The 15,079-nt window shown below is 37.9% G+C and overlaps 1 long non-coding RNA gene across 1 annotated transcript in view; it reads left to right on the top strand.

Annotated features, from left to right (window-relative positions):
* LOC309631848 overlaps window positions 1-12,771 on the top strand; it is a 466,259-nt gene extending 453,488 nt beyond the window's left edge. Inside the window, exon 2 of the long non-coding RNA XR_014246609.1 lies at window positions 12,380-12,771. This is a non-coding gene — a long non-coding RNA (uncharacterized lncRNA). The remainder of the gene's footprint in view (window positions 1-12,379) is intronic.
* Window positions 12,772-15,079: the final 2,308 nt, after the last annotated feature.

The following is a 15,079-nucleotide window of genomic DNA, read 5'->3' as shown; positions in this document are numbered from 1 at the left end:
AAACGAAGACCCAACACAGCCAAAAAAATAAATAAATAATAATTTTAAAAAAAAAATGTTCATTCTCCTCCCTTGTAGAAATTCATACAATGTTTACCAAAAAAAAAAAAAAAAAGTAGCATAGAGAAGAGATTCTCCTCATAGGGAAAGAAGCATCCTTTCTAAGAAAAGACACACTTAGGAATTGATGGACAATGACAGGGAAGTTGTCCCTTTTTTGGTGGATTTTGGTTGGTTATTGCTGTTTTGTACTTTTTTAAAACACTGTACCTTGCTCATATGATTTTTTTAAATTGAACTGGTTGGTTGAAGTAAGTTGTAATATTATCAGACTAAATTGGAAACAAGAAGAATAGAGGTGAGAAGAGAAATGGCAGAAACGGAAGAGAGACAAGAAAAAAGGTCATAACTAAACATACATTTCTTCTTCACAACTTTTTCCAAAAGGCTTTAAAATCTGAAAAATAAGAGAACCTCGGGTCAAAGGACCCCAAGATACTAAAAAATGTGATATGTCTCTATTTTATGGATTTCAAAAAGTAATGGCAAAAATGCAGCCCTGAAAAAAAGCAGACAGAGCAACTTGATTTGCTTTCCTTCCTTGCTCTATTTCTATGGTCCTCTGAAGACTAATAATGCAAAATGCGATCATCTCTCCGTTTGCTTTGCTTCTGAGCTGTAACACTAAAGGGTAAGTGTGTATATAAATTAACATTATGGAACATCAATTTCTATTTGCAAATTTCACTAGAATTTGACAATTATTCCAGTAATATGCTGAAGATAGAAGATCTTTAGCAACTTTGCCTGAGTGGAGACAGAATTAAATCCAACACTATAAATGAAACATAGTTTTGATACGATAACCGAATTACTTCTCTATAATAGCTACTTAAGTATATGTCTAAGTGTTCATTTAATGATGAAAATATAAACAAAAGAAAATTAAGTATCTTCAGTTCTTGATTAGAAGCAATGGAAAAATTGCTTCCAGGTGTGATACTAAGAAAAGATATAAAGGTGTGTATGTGTAGTAGTAGTAAGCTAGTGACTACAGTTATACATATCATACCCTAAATAGAATCTGGTGAGATAACACCTGAAAACCAAACATCAATCTTATATTTTGGACCTTATTAGTAAGGAGAATTGTTAACTGATATTTATCAGGGATGCCTGAGGATTTGACTTAGTCAATTCTCCTAGCAATACATTTCACAAAATTTATAGAAGAATAGGATACCACATAGAAAATAAGCGAAAATCCAACCAAGAACTATGTACTGGACCAAACACTTGCTTTATTGTCCACAGCAAGTAATGAATACTCTAAATTGATAAGAAGCAAATCTTCCAAAGATTGGGCTGATTATGAGCACATAAAGTGACCGTGTGACTAATTAAAGAAAAAAGCTAAAGGGATTGCAGCACTGATTACTCTCTACGCCTAGGCTATCCAGCATCTTATCTCATGATCACATTGCCCCAAGTATGAAATGACTGAGACATCAAAAGCAGTACCTGTTAGCCATGCAGAATCCATAGCCTCTGCTATGTTGTTGCTATGTGTGATGTGTTATTTCCTTCCTATGCTTCCTTAGAGCTAAAAAAAATTGGTGCTGGTTAAAAGATATTGTGTCTCATGGGTCTGATGGTCAATCCAAACCATAGACCATTACTGATAGTGTGACAGAGAGAGTTTGCAAGGACTATTTACTATGTCTGTTTTGCAGATAAGAAAATGTAGGCTTAGAGATTGTTATGATGAAGTGGCCAAGCCAGTACTGGAATTGCCTGACATCAAATAATGTGCTTTTAAATAATACCAGATGTTTTGTCCATATTGCTCCCTGCTGTCTTAGCAAGTCCAGCAATGGGACTCTTAATTGTTGGTTGTAATGACTCCATAATATAACTGCATTTTGATAGTTGATATATAATCTAATTTCATCCTCAAAGGATGAAACTCATCACTGTACAGCAGGAAATCTATCTGATATCGAGTATCTACCCCTTAGCTGTCTCTGATTTATATGCTTTTACTGTATGCACTATCACTGAAGTCCCATATTTTCCCTGAATTTCTCCCCAGGAACATAGGAGAGGATAACAACTTTTTTCTGAGCTTATTCACGTATACATCTATAACTATTTTGCTGATTTCTTCCAAAATGCACCAACCCCTCAGTTTATTACTTTTGGTTCTTATATAATGTTGTATCATTTTTTTTTTCCTGAATATTCTTTTTGTGACTGTTCTCATCCATGTTATCACAGACTACAGCTATCTTAAAGGTAGGGAATATGTCTGCCAACATCTTCCTCTGTGTGCCAAGATATCATACCTGTTTAACAGTGATAAGTATTATAGCAAAAGATCATTAACAGACATATGTAATATGCACAGCTTTTTTATATAAATAAATAGACATCTACTGAATTCAAATTATATTACCATTTTTATAAAACACCCAAACAAAAAGCTGAAATTTATGAACCTGGATTTATGTTACAGGGTTCATGAAAGAGAAATTTCCTCTGAGTTGCAATTTTGTATTAGCCTTAGGTATAGAAAACATTATTCCTTTTTGCTATAACTTTTAAAAAAGAGATAAATTTTACTACAAAACCTACACAAACTTAATCATGAGAAGAAAAGGAGTTAGTTTATCTTCTAACCTAAGCTTAAAATAAAAATAATTGAATGATCTGGCTCTGCTCTTTATAAAGTCATACAGGAAAATTTCCACTTTTCATTTTTGTGGGCCCAATTTATCACTGGTCTTTGCATTTTACCGTGTTAACCTTTTAGAATTCTTCTACCCTCCAAATTCCAGAAGCACAATTATACCTTTAACATCTCAATGGATCACATTAGGTTTCTGTAGAGTATATAAGCACATTGTCCATGATGATAGGATGCTTCCTGAAGACACGAATACAGAAAATTTTCACAGAATATATATTATGGATGATAGAAATTTTCTCCTGTCAAAAGTTACTATTTTTATTCTAAAAGTATAAGATCACACAGACTCACTAATGTTATATATTGTACTGACTAGCTTACCCAATAATTCCATTAGCTTACTTAAAATTCTATTATTTCCCTAATTTATTGTACCATTGTTCTTTTTATACATCCAACTGAAGATATATGCTATATATTATGCATATTAAAATTATATATACATATACACTATGTATACATAATTTTTTTAAATCTATGGAAATGTCCTAGTTTGTTGGGACTGCTACAACAAAAACACCACAGACCAGGTGACTTAAACAACAAACATTTATTTCTCACAGTTCTGGAGGCTGGGCAGTCCAAACTCAAGATGCTGGAAGATTTGGTGTCTAGTGATATCCCATTTCCTAATTCATAGACAAACATATTCTTGTTATGTCTTCACATGGCAGAATGGGCAGGGAACACTCTGTGGGCACTAATCCCATTCTTGAGGGGTCCAGATTCATAATTTAATCACCTTCCCAAAAGCCCCACTTCCAATTACTATCACGTTGAGGATTAGGTTTCAACATATGAATTTGGAAGGAACACAAACACTCAGTCTATAGCAGTAAATTATTAAAAGTATAATTATTTTTTAAAGTATTAGAAGTTTTAATATATTGTTAATATGATCTTACAAATCTTACAAGGCATCTATTATAATTCTGCTTTCACAGAGGATATAAGTGTGACTCAGAGAAGTTAAATTAGTACATACCAGAGCATAGATTTGAACCAAGTCTATGTAATTTTAGAGCTTGTTATATTTTATTTACAATGCTTAATCTTTAAATTATGATTACACGATACACATTCATTGTTAAAAAATTAATGTCAATAAAACTATCACACAGAGATAACACCTGTTTACACTTATATAACACCTGATTATTTTCAATGACTATAAACTCTTCCAGTTACATTTACACATATATACATATATTGAACATAATATATAGTTATATATCTAACATTGAGTATTTTTTCTATTTCTATATATTCATAGGCATATGTGTTATAGTCAAATATTTTTAAGGACTTTTCAATAACCAATCTTATATTCCGCTTTTCAATTCATAAGTTAGTGAGCTTTTTCATGTATTGTTAAATATGCTCTCACATTACATTTAATGCTTACGATAATTTACAATGGAATAACGTTATTAACTTACAACCTGTGTTGTCAAGTATTTAGATCACATAACAACATGAAATTGGCCAAATAAGTTGCTTTTAAGATTGGCTGTATTCATGGATTTCCTTTTACTACCACTAGCCTCACCCTCATTCATTTCTCAATTCTGAGCAATTTGAATTCTGTTCTCTACCATCAACTGAAACTGCTCTTGCCAAAGCAACTTAAAACCTTCTTGTTACTAAATCTAATGACTATGTGTCATTGTTCTTAACTGACTCATCTGCAGGGGGTGACAATGTAGTCACCTTCCTTCTTGTCTTCTCTTGGCTCATATAAGGCCATATTCATTGTTTTCACCCAGTGATTTCTCCACCATGTCTTTCAAATCTTAGCTTAAAAGCCACCTCCCCAAACAAGCCCTCTTAAACATCCTCTCTAACCAAGTTTCCCAATGCTTTACAACCAGAACACTATTCAGTCAGAGACTTAGCACAAGTTGTTTTTAAAATCAACAACAACCAAAACCAACAACAACAAAAAACCTATTTATTTGTTTAATCAACAGATGGAAAACACCAAAGTGCCAGAAAACTTTCTATTTTATTTACCTATGTAAACCTATAGTGCATCACAATGCTTGGCCCAGGATACTGTGCTGAACAGTGAATGAAACTTTTTTTCCCCTCATTTTTCATTGGGGAAAAGGACTTTCTTTGAAACCTTATTACCAAATGGCATGCAAGTACTATATGACTCAAGGTAGTGCTGTAAGCTTTGTATAATTCATGAAAAGATTTTTTGAGGTGGTAGCATCAAAAAGAAAAGAACATACCTCTTACAGGAAAAGAAATTATCCCTTCTTTCACTCATGAAATCCTTGTTGATGAAACCTATTAAAACTCTTTGTCACTAACTGTGTGTGATCATAAGCTATTTAGTCAACCTGCCCCAAGACAGAATTTGATCAGTAATTATAGACATCTCACCTAGATTAACAGTTTGAAACACTTCATTAAAAAATAAAAATGATGCTAAGGAAATGTCATAAATTCATACACATTCTTTGTTTTCACCTTTAAAAGTAGATGATTCTATGTTCTTGAAAATTCAATTATATATCTCAAAAAGGACAATTGCTATTATAACACTTTCAGTCTTGAAGATTAATTACCTTCCTCTAGCTTTGCTCCTTCAGTTGAGTTTCCTACAGCAGACATTTACTGGAGAGTCCATTGTCAGCATTTTTAAACTTTGATCTTAATTACATATAAATTTTTGCATATTTCTTTTCAAGCTATTGTGTAACAAGGTATTAAATGAATGCTTCTATGAATCTCTGTGTATTCAAGGGTGCTCTTAAGTTCAAGTTTCAGTCTTTCTCCTGATAAGAAAACATGCCTCATTTTATTTTTAATCTTAGAGGAATTGATTAAAGCTAATTTCTTGGTTTAAACAGTTTTAAGCTACATTTTTTTCAATGTTGAATAGCTCCCACATAAAAAACTAAACAAAACAAGACACAAGCTCTGTACAACCCATCATTCATCCAGTTTCTCTCCAGATCTCTATTTTCTCTAGTCCATATCACCAGTAGTATAGATTGTACTCCAATCACAAACCAAACTCTTTATCAAGCTCATCATCTGGCAGCACTGCCCAAGCTAGAAGCAGTCCCAGAATATGTTTACTTAACCAAGATTCTTCTTTTTTTTTTGTAATGGCACTATCATGGCACTTTCAAAGATAGTAGTATACTCCTAAAATCACAAAAATTCCTGAGGTATTTGTATTAAACCACATATTGATAGTATTAGTTTTATAGTATTTCCATGAATGGATTTCTTTAAGAAGATAAGTGAACCACAGCTGCAATCAGGTTCTTCATTATTTTTTCTTGGAATATGAAATCATTTACATTGTTAAAATATATTTAGTTAGTAACAGTATGACTTATTAATTAGTATATAGGGCAAATAGTTAACCCACAGTTGCATCTCAATGAAAAGAATGGTTATATCCTGACAAGCAACCAACACATATTCAGCATTAAAAAGGATGTTCTCAGAGCATGAGGTTTTATGGTGATTACTAAAGAATTACAAGTCAAGAATTACAAATCTTGTTAAGATTTTGAAAATTTATATAGAGAGTCAAACCAAAAACACATGAAGTAAAATAAGCATTTTTAAAAGTTTGAATCTGATTTCTCTAGTAATAACACAAGCTGCTTCCAGAGAGATTTATGTGGGACTTTCATTCATTCAACAAATATATGTTGAGCCTCACCAATGAGACAAACTGCTCTGGGTGACGGCAATAATAAGATGAACTACGTACTTTAAGACTCTGCTCTTGTAGAACTTGTATTCTTCTGTAAAGGAGATGGAGGCTAACCAGCAAAACCAATATAAACCAGAAGAAAATACCACCAATGACTGGTTCCAAAAGACAATAGAAACCAGGTTATGTAGTACTCAATGATGACTGGTAAAATTCTAGATTAAATAGTCAGAGAAAGCCTTTTGGAGAAGGTTACTTTTACTTTGAGTTGGCGCTGACAAGAAGAAGGTAAACAGGGAGAGGAAATAACTATTTCCAAGGCCTACATTGAGAGCAAATCTAGACTATGGCTGGGGCACAGGGGCAAGGGGGGAAATCATAGAAAATGATTAGCAGGGGCCAACTCATGTTGGTCAATAAACCTTGGTGAGGAGTTTGGCCTTTACTCCATGCGTGTTGGAAAATTACAGAATGTTACTTTTGATCAAAACCTTCATGAATATATGCGTGGAGGTCATAGTCTAAGGTGGCCCCCCTGACTCGTATCCTTGTATAATCCCATTCTCTTGAGTGCAAGCAGAATTTGTGGTTTGCTTCCAACCAATAAAAACCAATAGAATGTGGCAAAGGTGATGGGATGTCAGTCCCATGACTACCTTAAGTTATATAAAACTGGATAACATCAGCCCACAGACAGGAGAGATGCTCTCCTGCTGGAATTGAATAAGCAAACTGTCATGTTACGAAGTATCCAGCACAGTGGCAGGGAACTGAAGGTGGCTGCTAGGATCTGAGAGCTACTTTTAGCCAATAGCCAGTAAGAACCTGGTGCCCTCAGTCATACAGCCACAAGGAAATGGATCCTGCCTACAACCTGAAAGAGCTTCTAAGTGGATTCCTCCCTGTGGAGTCTCCAGAGGAGACACTGATTTCACATATACAAATTAATGTTTTAGAAGGATCATGAGGACATAGTTTGCAAGATGAGAGGAAAGAGATTCTTCGTTCTATTGTGATAAGGTATTTGAAAACATCATTTCTCTGTTACATTTGCAGTTTCCATTTTTCATGTGTTCATTAAGTCTCTAAATTTTTCTCTTTCCTCCAGATACACTGTCCACTCCATCTTCCACATTGCCACCAGAGGAGCCTTTCTAAAATCTTTCCATTGCTTTATCTTCTTCAGTGACCCTTTTCAGGATGAACAATAAACTTCTAACCCTTTGCCTTAGCATACAAATCCCTCCACAATATTCCCCTGCCCAATGTTCTAACATTATCCCTCATAATTATCTTACACTCCTGCCATACTTAATTAATTTTAGTATTAAACATGTGAAACATTCCCTCACACCTCCAGACCTTTGCAGGATCTGATCTCTCTGTCCGGAATATCCTGGCCCCACCTGCAACTCTTGTCTCTATTTACAAAGGCCCACACACCCTCCGCAAATGGACTAAATCCAACTTGCCCACCTAACTTCCTTTGAAGTATTATCTTTCTTATGCAGCTCCCTCTAATTCCTTAGCCTGAGGAAATCATTCTCAGCTTCATACACCCTGAACATCATTTTACTTACTGAACACACATTTGCCTTGTCTGTGTATTCTTCTAGGTGATAAGCTCCTTGAGGGTAGGAACTACTTATCTCTTTTCTGAGTAAAGGTGAGGTTAAAAGTGTAGTAATTTCATGAGTCCTATATTTGCATGGGCATCAGTTTCATTCAGACACTCCATCTAAGTTTCAGCACATTTTACTTTGCCACAAATTTCAGTCTATTCTTATCGACAAAAACCCATGCACAAATTCTGACACACTTGTCAACAGAAGAAATAAACAGTAGAACAAAGCTCTCTTCACATCTATCAATATTTGTTTAATATTTATCTCTCTGTCTTCTTCATTAAAATGAGAGCACCCACATCACGGGTAGGTAAGGGAAAATAAAGATATCAAAATCAACTAAGTTTAAGTCATTTTTTACAACGCTAAAAATAGATTTGACCAAGGTTCAATTGGAACATATCGGGCATTATAATTCATTATAAATTAATGATATATATGTGGAATCTAGAAAAATGATACAGATGAACTTATTTGCAAAGCAGAAATAGAGGCACAGACTTAGAGAATAGACATATGAATACTGGGGTGTGGGGAGGTAGGATGAATTGGGAGAATGGGATTGACATGTATACACTACTACGTATAAAACAGATAACTAATGAGAACCTACTGTATAGCACAGGGAACTCTACTCAGTGCTCTGTGGTGAACTAAATGGGAAGGAAATCCAAAAAAGAGGGGATATGTGTATACATATAGTTGATTCACTTTGCTGTACAGCAGAAACTAACACAACATTGTAAAACAACTATACTCCAATAAAATTAATTTGAAAAATAAATTAATTGATTAATGATTTGCATTTCAATGTTTTTATCCTGTCATCCTGAATTTTATAAAAGCAGTTATAATTATATGATATATTAGTCCCTTATTATTACTTTTATAATAAAAGCTCCCCCAAAAGGATTCATTACATAAGACTTGGTATCATAGCTAATTTATTGCAGCACATATTTTTATTCACTTTTATACTACATAGATTTTTATACTACCTGTAAGTAAGTTTTCCATAAAATGATAATAAAGGTAATTTGAATATTTACAACTTAACACCTTAGGTTGCTTAATCTACATGGAATACCAAACTGGCTAATAGTGTGATATTATTTCTTTCACAGTGGTTTAGTACTTCATATGCTCTAATGTCAACTGGGCTTAATCAGTACATTGCAAAAAAATATGAACACTATAATTACAGTGAATTATTACAAAGACTCTAAAAATGAATACTAAAGTAAAAATAGTATTTCTTAATCATTTAAAAGTCACTTTTGGGGGAAGAGGATGGACTCTAGAGCAGGAACTTGCACCTCTCCATTATTTGATCCATGAGTAAAGTTTTCCTTTGCTTCTGAATTGAACTCGGTCTCATTCTACTGACGCAAGGGACACCAGACAGAAGGACAAACTCAAGAGGATCCCATTAGACCACTGCATTTGTTTTTCTCAAGTTTGTTTTTCCTTTCTGAGAAGATCTCTTTACAAGCATAGGCACCAAAAGCACTTGTTTTTTGGATTTAGTCTTCACTAGCTCTTTAAAAGTGCCATTATCGGGGAGAGACCTTCAAGATGGTGGAGGAGTAAGAAGTGGACATCACCTTCCTTCCCATAAATACATCAAAAATACATCTACATGTGGAACAACTCCTACAGAACACCTACTGAACGCTGGCAGAAGACCTCACACTTCCAAAAAGGCAAGAAAATCCCCATGTACCTGGGTAGGGCAAAAGAAAAAAGAAAAAACAGAGATAAAAGAGTAGGGATGGGACCCGCACCTCTGGGAGGGAGCTGGGAAGGAGGAAAGGTTTCCACACACTAGGAAGCCCCTTCACTGGAGGGGATGGGGGGGTGGGCGGGGAGGGGAAGCTTTGGAGCCACAGAGGAGAGCTCAACAACAGGGGTGCAGAGGGCAAAGTGGAGAGATTCCCACTCAAAGGAGCGGTGCTGACCAGCACTCACCAGCCTGAGAGGCTTGTCTGCTCACCCGCTGGGGCGGGGGGGGGGGGCTGGGAGCTGAGGCTCTGGCTTCGGAGGTCGGATCCCAGGGAGAGGACCGGGGTTGGCTGCGTGAAGACAGCCTGAGGGGGCTAGTGTGACACAGCTAGCCGGGACAGAGTCCGGGAAAAAGTGTGGACCTGCCGGAGAGGCAAGAGACCTTTGTTTTGGGGTGCGTGAGGACAGGCGATTCCTTCCCAGCATGCCCACAAAGGCAGAGCACCACATAAGCGAGCTCCAGAGACAGGTGCAAGCCACAGCTAACAACTCGGACCACAGAGACGGACATGAAACGCTAAGTCTGCTGCTGTTGCCAGCAAGAATCCTCTGTGCAAGCATAGGTCACTATCCACACACCCCCAGGAGCCTGTGCAGAACGTCACTGCCAGGGTCCCAAGATCCAGGGACAACTTCCCTAGGAGAACACATGGTGCACCTCAGACGGTTGCAACATCACGCCAGCCTCTGCTGCTCGCCCCGCATTCCAATTTGACTACCATACCCCTCCCTCTCCCAGGCCTGAGTGAGCCAGAGCCCTCTAATCAGCCACTGCTTTAACCCCCTCCTGTCTGGGTGGGGAACAGATGCCTGAGGACGACCGACATGCAGAGGTGGGGACAAAACCAAAGCTGTACCCCAGGAGCTGTGCAAACAAAGAAGAGAAAGGGAAATTTCTCCATGCAGCCTCAGGAGAGCAGATTAAATACCCACAATCAACCTAATAAACCCTGCACCTGAAGAATACTTGAATAGACAATGAATGTTCCCAAAATTGAGGTGGTGGACTTCGGGAGCAACTGTTTCTGGTCTTATGTTTATCTTAGTATAGTATTTAGTGCTTATTATCAGTGGTGGATTTGTTTATTGGTTTGGTTGCTCTCTTCCTTTTTTTATATAGATATATTTATTTTTTCCTTTTCCTCTTTTTGTGAGTGTGTATGTGCATGCATCTTTGTGTGATTTTGTCTTTATAGGTTTGCTTTTACCATTTGTCCTAGGGTTCTGTCCGTTTTTTTGTTCTGTTTTTTTTGGTTTTTTGTTTGTTTGTTTGCTTTTTCTCTCTCTTCCTTTTCTTCTGAGCCGTGTGGCTGGCAAGGTCTTGGTGCTCTGGCTGGGTGTCAGGCCTGAGACTTTGAGGTGGGAGGGCCGAGTCCAGGACATTGGACCACCAGAAATTTCCCAGCCCCATGTAATATCAGTCAGTGAGAGCTCTCCCAGAGATCTTGTCTCAACACTAAGACCCAGCTCCACCCAACAGCCAGCAATCGCTGGTGCTGGACGCCCCATGCCAAACAACTAGCAAGAGAGGAACACAACCCTGCCCATTAGCAGAGAGGCTGCCTAAATTCATACTAAGTTCACAGACACTCCAAAACACACCACCGGACGTGGCCCTGCCCAGGCAAAAGACAAGATACAGCCCCACCCACCAGAACACAGGCACCAGTCCCCTCCACCAGGAAGCCTACACAACCCACTGAACCAACCTCACCCACTGGGGGCAGACACCAAAAATAACGGGAACTACAAACCTGCAGCCTGCAAAAAGGAGACCCCAAACACAGCAAGGTAAACAAAATGAGAAGACAGAGAAATACACAACAGATGAAGGAGCAAGGTAAAAACCCACGAGACCAAACAAATGAAAAGAAAACAGGCAGTCTACCTGAAAAAGAATTCAGAGTAATGATAGTAAAGATGATCCAAAATCTTGGAAATAGAATGGAGAAAATACAAGAAATATTGAACAAGGACCTAGAAAAACTAAAGAGCAAACAAACAATGATGAACAACACAGCAAATAAAATTTAAAATTCTCCAGAAGGAATCAATAGCAGAATAACTGAGGCAGAAGAACGCATAAGTGACCTGGAAGATAAAATAGTGGAAATAACTGCCGAAGAGCAGAAAAACAAGTGAAAAGAATTGAGGACAGTCTCAGAGACCTCTGGGACAACATTAAATGCACCAACATTCAAATTACAGGGGTCCCAGAAGAAGAGAAAAAGAAAGGGTCTGAGAAAATATTTGAAGAGATTATAGTTGAAAACTTCCCTAACATGGGAAAGAAAATATTCAGTCAAGCCCAGGAAGCACAGAGAGTCCCAGATAGGATAAATCCAAGGAGAAACATGTCAAGACACATATTAACCAAACAATCAAAAATAAAATTCAAAGAAAAAATATTAAAAGCAGCAATGGAAAAGCAACAAATAACATACAAGGGAATTCCCAAAAGGTTAACAGCTGATCTTTAAGCAGAAACTCTGGAAGACAGAGGGAGTGCCAGGACATATTAAAAGTGATGAAAGGGAGGGAGGAACCAAGATGGCGGAGTAGAAGGACATGCTCTCACTCCGTCTTGCGAGAACATCAGAATCACAAATAGCTGCTGGACAATCATCAACAGGAAGACACTGGAACTCACCAAAAAAGATACCCCACATCCAAAGACAAAAGAGAAGCCACAATGAGACGGTAGGAGGGGCGCAATCACGGTAAAATCAAATCCCATAACTGGTGGGTGGGTGACTCACAGACTGGCGAACACTTATACCACAGAAGTCCACCTACTGGAGTGAAGGTTCTGAGCCCCACATCAGGCTTCCCAACCTGGGGGTCTGGCAACGGGAGGAGGAATTCCTAGAGAATCGGGCTTTGAAGGCTAGTGGGATTTGATTGCAGGACTTCGACAGGACTGGGGGAAACAGAGACTCCACTCTTGGAGGGCACACACAGAGAGGTGTGTGCATCGGGATGCAGGGGAAGGAGCAGTGACCCCACAGGAGACTGAACCAGACCTCCCTGCTGGTGTTGGAGGGTCTCCTGTAGAGGCGGGGGGTGACTGTGGCTCACCGTGGGGACACGGACACTGGCAACAGAAGTTCCGGGAGGTACTCCTTGGCTTGAGCCCTCCAGGAGTCTGCCATTGGCCCCACCAAAGAGCCCAGGTAGACTCCAGTGTTGGGTTGCCTCAGGCCAAACAGCCAACAGGGAGGGAACCCAGCCCCACCCATCAACAGTCAAGTGGATTAAACTTTTACTGAGCTCTGCCCACCAGAGCAACAGTCAGCTCTGCCCACCACCAGTCCCTCCCATCAAGCCTCTTCAATAGCCTCATCTACCAGAGGGCAGACAGCAGAAGCAAGAAGAACTACAATCCTGCAGCCTGTGGAACAAAAACCACATTCACAGAAAGATAGAAAAGATGAAATGGCAGAGGGCTATGTACCAGATGAAGGAACAAGATAAAACCCCATAAAAACAACTAAATGAAGTGGAGATAGGCAACCTTCCAGAAAAAGAATTCAGAATAATGATAGTGAAGATGATCCAGGACCTCGGAAAAAGAATGGAAGCAAAGATCGAGAAGATGCAAGAAATGTTTAACAAAGGCCTAGAAGAATTAAAGAACAAACAAACAGAGATGAACAATACAATGACTGAAATGAAAACTACACTAGAAGGAATCAATAGTAGAATAACTGAGGCAGAAGAACGGATAAGTGACCTGGAAGACAGAATGGTGGAATTCACTGCTGTGGAACAGAATAAAGAAAAAAGAATGAAAAGAAATGAAGACAGCCTAAGAGACCTCTGGGACAACATTAAAGGCAACAACATTCGCATTATAGGGGTCCCAGAAGGTGAAGAGAGAGAGAAAGGACCAGAGAAAATATTTGAAGAGATTATAGTCAAAAACTTCCCTAACATGGGAAAGGAAATAGCCACCCAAGTCCAGGAAGTGCAGAGAGTCCCATACAGGATAAACCCAAGGAGAAACACGCCGAGACACATAGTAATCAAATTGGCAAAAATTAAAGACAAAGAAAAATTATTGAAAGCAGCAAGGGAAAAACGACAAATAACATACAAGGGAACTCCCATAAGGTTAATAGCTGATTCCTCAGCAGACACTCTACAAGTCAGAAGGGAGCAGCATGATATACAGCAAGCCCATGTCTTTTGGTTGGAGCATTTAATCCATCTACATTTAAGATAGTTATCGATATGTATGTTCCTATTACCATTTTCTTAATTGTTTTGGGTTTGTTATTGTAAGTTCTTTCCTTCTTTTGTGTTTCCTGCCTAGAGAAGTTCATTTAGCATTTGTTGTAGAGCTGGTTTGGTGATGCTGAATTCTGTTGTCTTTGCTTGTCTGTAAAGGTTTTAAATTCTCCATCGAATCTGAATGAGATCCTTGCTGGGTAGAGTAATCTTGGTTGTAGGTTTTTCCCTTTCATCACTTTTAATATGTCCTGCCACTCCCTTCTGGCTTGCAGAGTTTCTGCTGAAAGATCAGCTGTTAACCTTTTGGGGATTCCCTTGTAGGTTATTTGTTGTTTTTCCCTTGCTGCTTTTAATATTTTGTCTTTGTATTTAATTTTTGATAGCTTGATTAATATGTGTCTTGGCATGTTTCTCCTTCGATATATCCTGTATGGGACTCTCTGCGCTTCCGGGACTTGATTGACTATTTCCTTACCCATATTAGGGAAGTTTTCAACTATAATCTCTTCAAATATTTTCCCAGTCCCTTTTTTTTTCTTCTTCTTGGACATCTATAATTCGAATGTCAGTGTGTTTAATGTTGTCCCAGAGGTCTCTGAGACTGTCCTCAATTCTTTTCATTCTTTTTTCTTTATTCTGCTTTGTGGTAGTTATTTCCACTATTTTATCTTCTAGGTCACTTATGCGTTCTTCTGCCTCAGTTATTCTGCTATTGATTCCCTCTAGAGAATTTTAAATTTCATTTATTGTGTTGTTCATCATTGTTTGTTTGCTCTTTAGTTCTTCTAGGTCCTTGCTCAACGTTTCTTGTATTTCTCCATTCTATTTCCAAGATTTTGGATCATCTTTACTATCATTACTCTGAATTCTTTTTCAGGTAGACTGCCTATTTCCTCTTTATTTGTTTGGTCTCGTGGGTTTTTACCTTGCTCCTTCATCTGCTGTGTATTTCTCTGTCTTCTCATTTTGCTTAATTTACTGTGTTTGGGGTCTCCATTTCGCAAG

Source organism: Balaenoptera borealis, assembly GCF_965194805.1.
Source record: "Balaenoptera borealis genome assembly, chromosome: 7".
In the NCBI taxonomy this organism is placed as follows: domain Eukaryota; kingdom Metazoa; phylum Chordata; class Mammalia; order Artiodactyla; family Balaenopteridae; genus Balaenoptera; species Balaenoptera borealis.
This window is presented reverse-complemented; position numbering and strand designations above follow the sequence as displayed.